This window comes from Colobus angolensis, unplaced genomic scaffold, assembly GCF_000951035.1.
Source record: "Colobus angolensis palliatus isolate OR3802 unplaced genomic scaffold, Cang.pa_1.0 Scaffold175, whole genome shotgun sequence".
Taxonomy (NCBI): domain Eukaryota; kingdom Metazoa; phylum Chordata; class Mammalia; order Primates; family Cercopithecidae; genus Colobus; species Colobus angolensis.
In genome coordinates, this window is record NW_012114877.1 from 1448927 (window position 1) to 1455976 (window position 7050).

Consider the following 7050-nt stretch of genomic DNA (forward strand, 5'->3'; position numbering starts at 1 on the left):
ATATACAAAAAGCTATTGCTGAGGCCAATATCCAGGAGATTTCCCCCTATGTTCTCTTCTAGGAATTTTATACTTTCTGATCCTATATTTATGTCATTTACCCATTTTGAGTTGATTTTGTTGTATGGTGTATGATGGATATGGGTCTAATTTTGTTCTTTTGCATGTAGAACTCTAGTTTTCCCAGGCATCATTCAGTGAAGCAACTATCTTCTCTCCATTGTGTCTTGTTGGTGTCCTTGTGAGAAATTAGTTGACTGTATATGTTTAGATTTATTTCTGGGCTCTCCATTCTGTTCTCCTACCATATGTGTCTGCTTTTATGCCAGTACCCTACTGTTTTGATTACTATAGCCTTGCAATATAGTTTTAAGTTAGGAGTGTGATGCCCCCAACTGTGTTTTTCCTTTTCAGAATTGTTTTGGATGTCTGGGGTCTTTTATGGTTCTATTTGAATTTTAGGATTGTTTTTATAAGGCAAGGGGAGTGGGCATCCTTGCCTTGTAGTAGGTCTTAGTGGTAAAGATTTCAGTTATTCCCCATTGATTATAATGTTAGCTGTGAATTTTTGGTAAGTGGCCTTTATTATGTTGAAAGCTTTTTTTCTATACCTAAACTGTTGAGAACTTTTATCAAGAAAGGATGTTGGCCTTTGTCCAATGCTTTTTCTGTACCAGTTGAAATGATCATGTGATTGTCTTTCATTCTGTTAATGTTATGTATGATGTTGATTGATTTGCATATGTTGAACCAGCCATGCATGCCAGGGATAAATCCTACTTGATCATGTTTAATTGTTTTGATGTGTTGTTAGATTGGGTTTGCTAATATTTTACTGAGAATTTTTGCATGAATTTTCATCAGACAAATTGGTCTGTAGTTTTATTTTCTTGTGATATCTTTGTCTGGCATAGGTATCAAGGTGATGCAGGCCTCATAAAATGAGTTTGCAAATATTTCTTTGGGCTCTATTTTTCAGAAGAGTTTAAGAAGTACTGGTATTAATTCCTCTTAGAATGTTTGGTAGAATTCAGCTATGAAGCCATCAGACCCTGGCTTTTCTTTGTTGGGAGGTTTCTGATTACTTCTTCAATCTCTCTCGTTATTATTGGTCTGTCCAGGTTTTCTGTTTCTTCCTGACTCAGTCTTAGTAGGTTGTATGTTTCTAAGACTTTATTTCCTCTGGTTATTCAGTTTGTGGGCAAATAATTGTTCAAAATAGTCTCTTATAATCCTTTTTATTTCTGAGTCATCTACTGCAATTTCTTCACTTTCATTTTTGATTTATTTATTTGAGTCTTCTTTCTTTTCCTTTAGTTAAATTAGCTAAGGGTTTGTCAATTTTGTTTATTTTTTCAAAAAAACTTTTAGCTTTGTTGATTCTTTCTATGGCTTTTCTGTGCTTAATTTGATTTATTTCTGTTCTGTTTTTCATTATTTTCTTCCCTCTGTTTAATTTCATGTTTAGGCCAGGCACACTGGCTCACACCTGTATTACTAGCGCTTTGGGAGGCTGAGGTGGGAAGATCTCTTGAGCCCAGGAGTTCAACATCAGCCTGGGGAACACAGCAAGACCCTGTCTTTACAAAAAATAAAAAGTTAGCTGGACATGGTGGCACACACCTGTGGTCTTAGCTATTTTGGAGACTGAAGTAGGAGGATCACTTGAACCCGGGAGGAAGAGGCTGCAGTGAGCCAATTGCACTATTGCACACCAGCTTGGGTGACAGAGTGAAACCATGTCTCAAAGAAAAAAAAATTTGTGTTTTGTTCTTTTTCCAGTTCCTTGTGGTGTAATGTTAGATGGTTTATTTAGGGTCTTCCCCTTAAAAACATTTTTTTTTTTCACTGTCACAAATTTTACACAGTCTTTCTTCTTTTTTGTTGTAGGTGTGTGTTGTTACAAAGTTTCCTCTTAGGACTGCTTTTGTTGTATCCCGTAGGTTTCATTATTGATGATACATTTTATGTACTAATGTGAAACCTCCCATATATATATATATACACTTTTTCTTTTTTTGATGTGGAATCTCACTCTGTCTCCCAGGCTGGAGTGCAGTGGTGTGATCTCGGCTCAGTGCAACCTCCTCCTCCAAGGTTCAAGTGATTCTCCTACCTCAGCCTCCAGAGTAGCTGGGATTACAAGTGTGAGCCACCATGTCTGGCTAATTTTTGTATTTTTAGTAGAGAAGCAGTTTCGCCATGTTGGCCAGGCTGGTTCAAATTCCTGACCTCAGGTGATCCACCCACCTTGGCCTCCCACAGTGCTGGGATTACAGGTGTGAGCCACCGCTCCTGGCCTCCAAGATATATCTTAACGGAAAAAAAAATTTAGGTACAGAATAGTCATAGGGTATGCTACCATTTGGATAATAAAATAATTACATCCTTTCTTTTTTTTGAAGGAAAATTTGTATTATTTTAATTATTTTTATGTACAGAAAACTCAACAGTGTACATTTAACTCAGTTTAGTGGCAAGTTCTTTTTTTTTTTTGAGAGAGAGTCTCACTCTGTCGCCCAGGCTGGAGTGCAGTAGTGTGATCTTGGCTCACTGCAAGCTCCACCTTCCGGGTTCACGCCATTCTCCTTCCTCAGCCTCCAGAGTAGCTGGGACTACAGGCGCCCGCCACCACACCTGGCTAATTTTTTGTATTTTTAGTAGAGATGGGGTTTCACGTGTTAGCCAGGATGGTCTGGATCTCCTGACCTCGTGATCTGCCCGCCTTGGCCTCCCAAAGTGCTGGGATTACAGGCGTAAGCCACCGTGCCTGGCCGGCAAGTTCTTTAACCTTTGCCTTTTCAAGCTTGGCGATGTGAGCTACAGACGTGGGACCCAGGACATTGCCTCCCCAGTGATGGCAGATCTCATCGTATCTGTTGTTGTAGTTGGTCCTGATAGCTTCCACCAGCTTAGCCAAAGCTCCTTTGTCTTCCGGGTTCACCTGTGTGAAGGTGACAGTGGTCCAGGTCTTCCTGTGGACTGTATGTCCCAGTCTTGCCTGCCTCTTGATAATGCAGGGGAAGAGACCCCCTTTTTACGACACAAGGCAGGCAGGAAGACAACCAGCTCGACGGGGTCCACATCGTGTGCAGTCACCACCAGCTGAGCCTTCTTGTTGTCCACCAAGGTGGTGAGGGTGTAAACTCCTGCTTAAAGGACAAGTGGTCTCTTAGTGGGGATGTCCCCTTTGCTGGCAGCTTTCTTCTCAGCCTGGACCAACAGCTTCTGCTTCTTCTCTTGCTTTGTCTCTGATCTGTAGTTGTGGGCCAGTTTAAGCAGCTGAGCAGCTGTTTGGCGGTGCAGGGCCTGGGTGAACTGGTTAATCGCAACAGGAGGCACTTTCAAGCCACTTATAGAGGATGACTCTCTGCTGCTGTAACCTGATATACTGGGACAATTTCATGAAGCAGGTGAGGTCTCTTTTGGGTTGGATGTCCTGTCCAATGCCAAAATTCTTAGACCTTTTGTCAAACAGGAGGCTCACCACTTTCCTAACCTCCTGCTTCTTCATGACAGCGGGGGCAGGAGCCGCCTTCTTCCCCTTGGCCTTCTTTCCTTTTGGCATCTTGGGTGGCAGGAGGAGAGAGTCATATTTTCTTATAAATTACATACACACACAAGTTCTTATATGCCCATAGAAAATTTCTGGAAATATGCACAAGAACCTGGCCACATGGGTTGACTTTGGCCAGGGGAATTGGTAACTAGAATTGAATGGAGAGAGGGAGAGGTTTCACTATATTTATATAAATATATGTTATACTTTAAGTTCTAGGGTACATGTACACAATGTGCAGGCTTGTTGCATATGTATACATGTGCCATGTTGGTGTTTTTTTTGCACCTTTTGAATTTTGAACTGTGTTGCTCATTTGGTACGGGTTGGTTTTTCTGGAAGCAGATGCTGAGATGCAGTTTGGAGTACAAGATGTTTATTGAAGATCAACACCTGAGGAAGAAAGATAAGGAAGAGAAGAACTGGGCAGAAAAGTCCATCTGTGAGGAAACCTTGGCAAGACCTTGGCTAACCCTCTGTGACGCTCCGGAGCACATATGGCCTACCAGAGCAATCCAGGTGGGTGTAAATGGCCTTTATACCCCTTTTTTGACAAGGTATTGGATGCCATTGACCTGGGAAGGCATTCTGGTGGGCCAGGTAGCTCTTCGCAGCTGAACATTCCCCGCTAGATCTGACAGCTTGGGTAGCAAATCCTACTGTGAAGGGAGGTGTAGGTATCATGTCTTAACAAGGACACAAGTTTTCCTATCCCCTCACTTTGCTGAGAATTTGGTTGGGCATAAAATTCTAACAAAATTTAGAGGTAGGACAATTTATTTTCAGATAAATAAATATTCATGAAACTTACCTCTCGGGCACTCCTTTCTATTTGTTTAAGTCAATGATATTCCTCCTTGGTCTCTAAATTAGTATCCAAATGCATTTTTTTTTTGAGACGGAGTTTCATTCTTGTTGCCCAGGCTGGAGTGCAGTGGCACAACCTCAGCTCGCTGCAGCCTCTGCCTCCCAGGTTCACGCGATTCTCCTGCCTCAGCCTCCTGAGTAACTGGGATTACAGGTGCCCACCACCACACCCAGCTAATTTTTTGTATTTTTAGTAGAGACAGGGTTTCACCTGTTGGCCAGGTTGGTCTCGAACTCCTGACCTCAGGTAATCCATCCGCCTCGGCCTCCCAAAGTGCTGGGATTACAGACACAAGTCACCATGCCTGGCCATCCAAATGCAATTTTCAACTGATGCACCTGGTATAATAATGATTTTTAGATGATTGTAGCCAAATAGAGGAAGTTGTAACAAATGGCAAGTAGTTGCTTCTGGGGAAGAGGAATTGGGATTGGATGAAGTCGGGACTTGGGATGGTCATTTTCCATGCAACTGAGACATTTTTGAGAGTGAAAGGGATCACTGTTAATAATTACACTGGGATAATAGGCATAAATTGTGCTATTAATTAAGCCATGCCTCCCCCCACCCCACCGCCCCAAGTTCATATGTTGAAGCCCTGACCTCCAATGTAATTGTATCTGGAAAGACAGTCTTTAGGAAGTACTTCGGGTTTAATAAGGTCATAATGATGGGTCCCTAATCCTATAGGACTGTGTCCTCCTAAGAAGAGGAAGAGAGAGGTAGCTATCTCTTCATGTACATGCACCAAGGAAAAGATATGCGAACATATAGTGAGAAGTGGCCATCTGCAAGCCAGGAAGACAGCCTTCGCCAGAACTCCACCATGCTGGCATCCCAATCTCAGACTTCCATTCTCCAGAATGGTGAAAAATACATAAATGTCAGTTGTTTAAGCCACCCAGTCTACAGTATTTGTTGTGGCAGCTCAAGCTGACTCATACACATCAGAACTGTCCCTGGGAAACTGGGGTGATTCGCCTTTTTTGGATTCTTTGGAATTTTAAATCTTTATACCTGTATTTCTTTGTTAAAGATGACATTAATTTTAAAAGAAGAATTATAAGGGTTTAGAAGTCAACTCATAAATCTTCACATCTCGTGCAGAAATAACATGTGTGATATTCCTGTTGTATAACCATCCTTGAATACCTTCCTGTGGCTCATGTTAGATCTATTTCTGGGCAGCTATAATTGTTAGAAGATTCTTTCAAACTTGTCAGTTTGTAACTGCCACCAATAGATGATAATACAGAAGCTTTTCTCTTCTGTGACTAGCCCTGCTTTTAAAAGTGCATTGCTTTTCTTAGTCCGCAAGGAGTGACACCTCCACCCTGTCCCAACCCCACCTTAGCAGTAGCAGTGTGCTGTGTTTATTAGTGTTGGAGTGAAGAGCAGGGAGACCTGAAAAGTGGGGAGAGCAGGTTTGTGTAGGTTAAGAAACCAGACCTCAGAAATGATTTAATGTCTTGGATAAAGTCACGCATAACCCTACAAGGTAAAAGCTGTATCAGGTTTGATTGGCAAGTGAGTGCCTCCTGCATCAGAGAAGTCACCGTCTGCAGTGATGTATAACCGCTGGCTCCCTGCTGGCTCCGTTCCCCCATCAGCCTGCTGCCATTGCCCTCTCGCTCTCCCATGGTGTAGGACATAGCTGAGATTGACAGAGAGAGAAGGTTGAAGGGGCAGTAGTTAAAATGTCACCCACCCACACTGAAATCCAAATGGCTTAATTTACCATGATGTGTTTTAATTAATGAGAGTGAAAAAGTGAAGAGGTTATACTTTCTAATCAAACAAACTAATGCCTTACTTACTGAAATGCAAATGGCTTCATTGGGAGGGAAGCAAAAGTTAATTAGGTCACATAGATAAATTAGGAGGAAGCTAAAACCATTTTTGCCACAATTATCTCTTTGCCACAATTAGTTGGTTTGTAGTAAAGGAGAATACATATAGACATTAAAGATTCAAACGTAAGTATTTTCGCATTAGATTGCTTTGTGACTTTGGTGACTTTCAATTTTATAATAAATACCACCTTTACATTCCACTGCAGATATTTTAATGTAAAAATAGTCTTGCTTATTCTCAATGGGTGCTGTTTTAAGTCCTCTGCCTTTTCTAGAGGATATGCTGATTCCTTGCTGCTAAGAAGTGATCCTTAATGTGTAACTAAAGATGCAACAAACATGTTTACTTTTGCCTTCTTTAAACTGTTGGAATTATATTTTAGTTTAAAATTTAAAAAGTTTTAAGGTTATTAACTGAGCCTTAAGTGTACAGTATAAAACAAGAAGGTCTTTTTGTTGTGCTGGTGGTGTTTATTGTTGTTTTGGTCTAAGAATTTAAAATTAACGATGCACAAATGTGGAGTATTTCCTGCCCTCTAGTGGTTAAAAGTAATTTTGCAATATTCGTTACATCTTAGTGCTTTCACTTACAAAGGAGGAAGCTAGGGAATATTTTAAAAGCAGTTTGCAAATTATGTTGGTGCATTGCTGTAGCTAATTATTGTTGTTGCATATTTTAAGAAAGAGAAACAATACTTTTATGTTTTATTAACCACAATATACCAATGCTTAGAAATCTGGCAAGAAGGGAAATACATTTTAAGATAATT

At 40.9% G+C, this 7050-nt stretch overlaps 1 pseudogene; it reads right to left on the reverse strand.

Annotated features, from left to right (window-relative positions):
- The window catches only part of LOC105509413, a 30177-nt pseudogene extending 26609 nt beyond the window's left edge, over positions 1 to 3568 (reverse strand).
- Positions 3569 to 7050: the final 3482 nt, after the last annotated feature.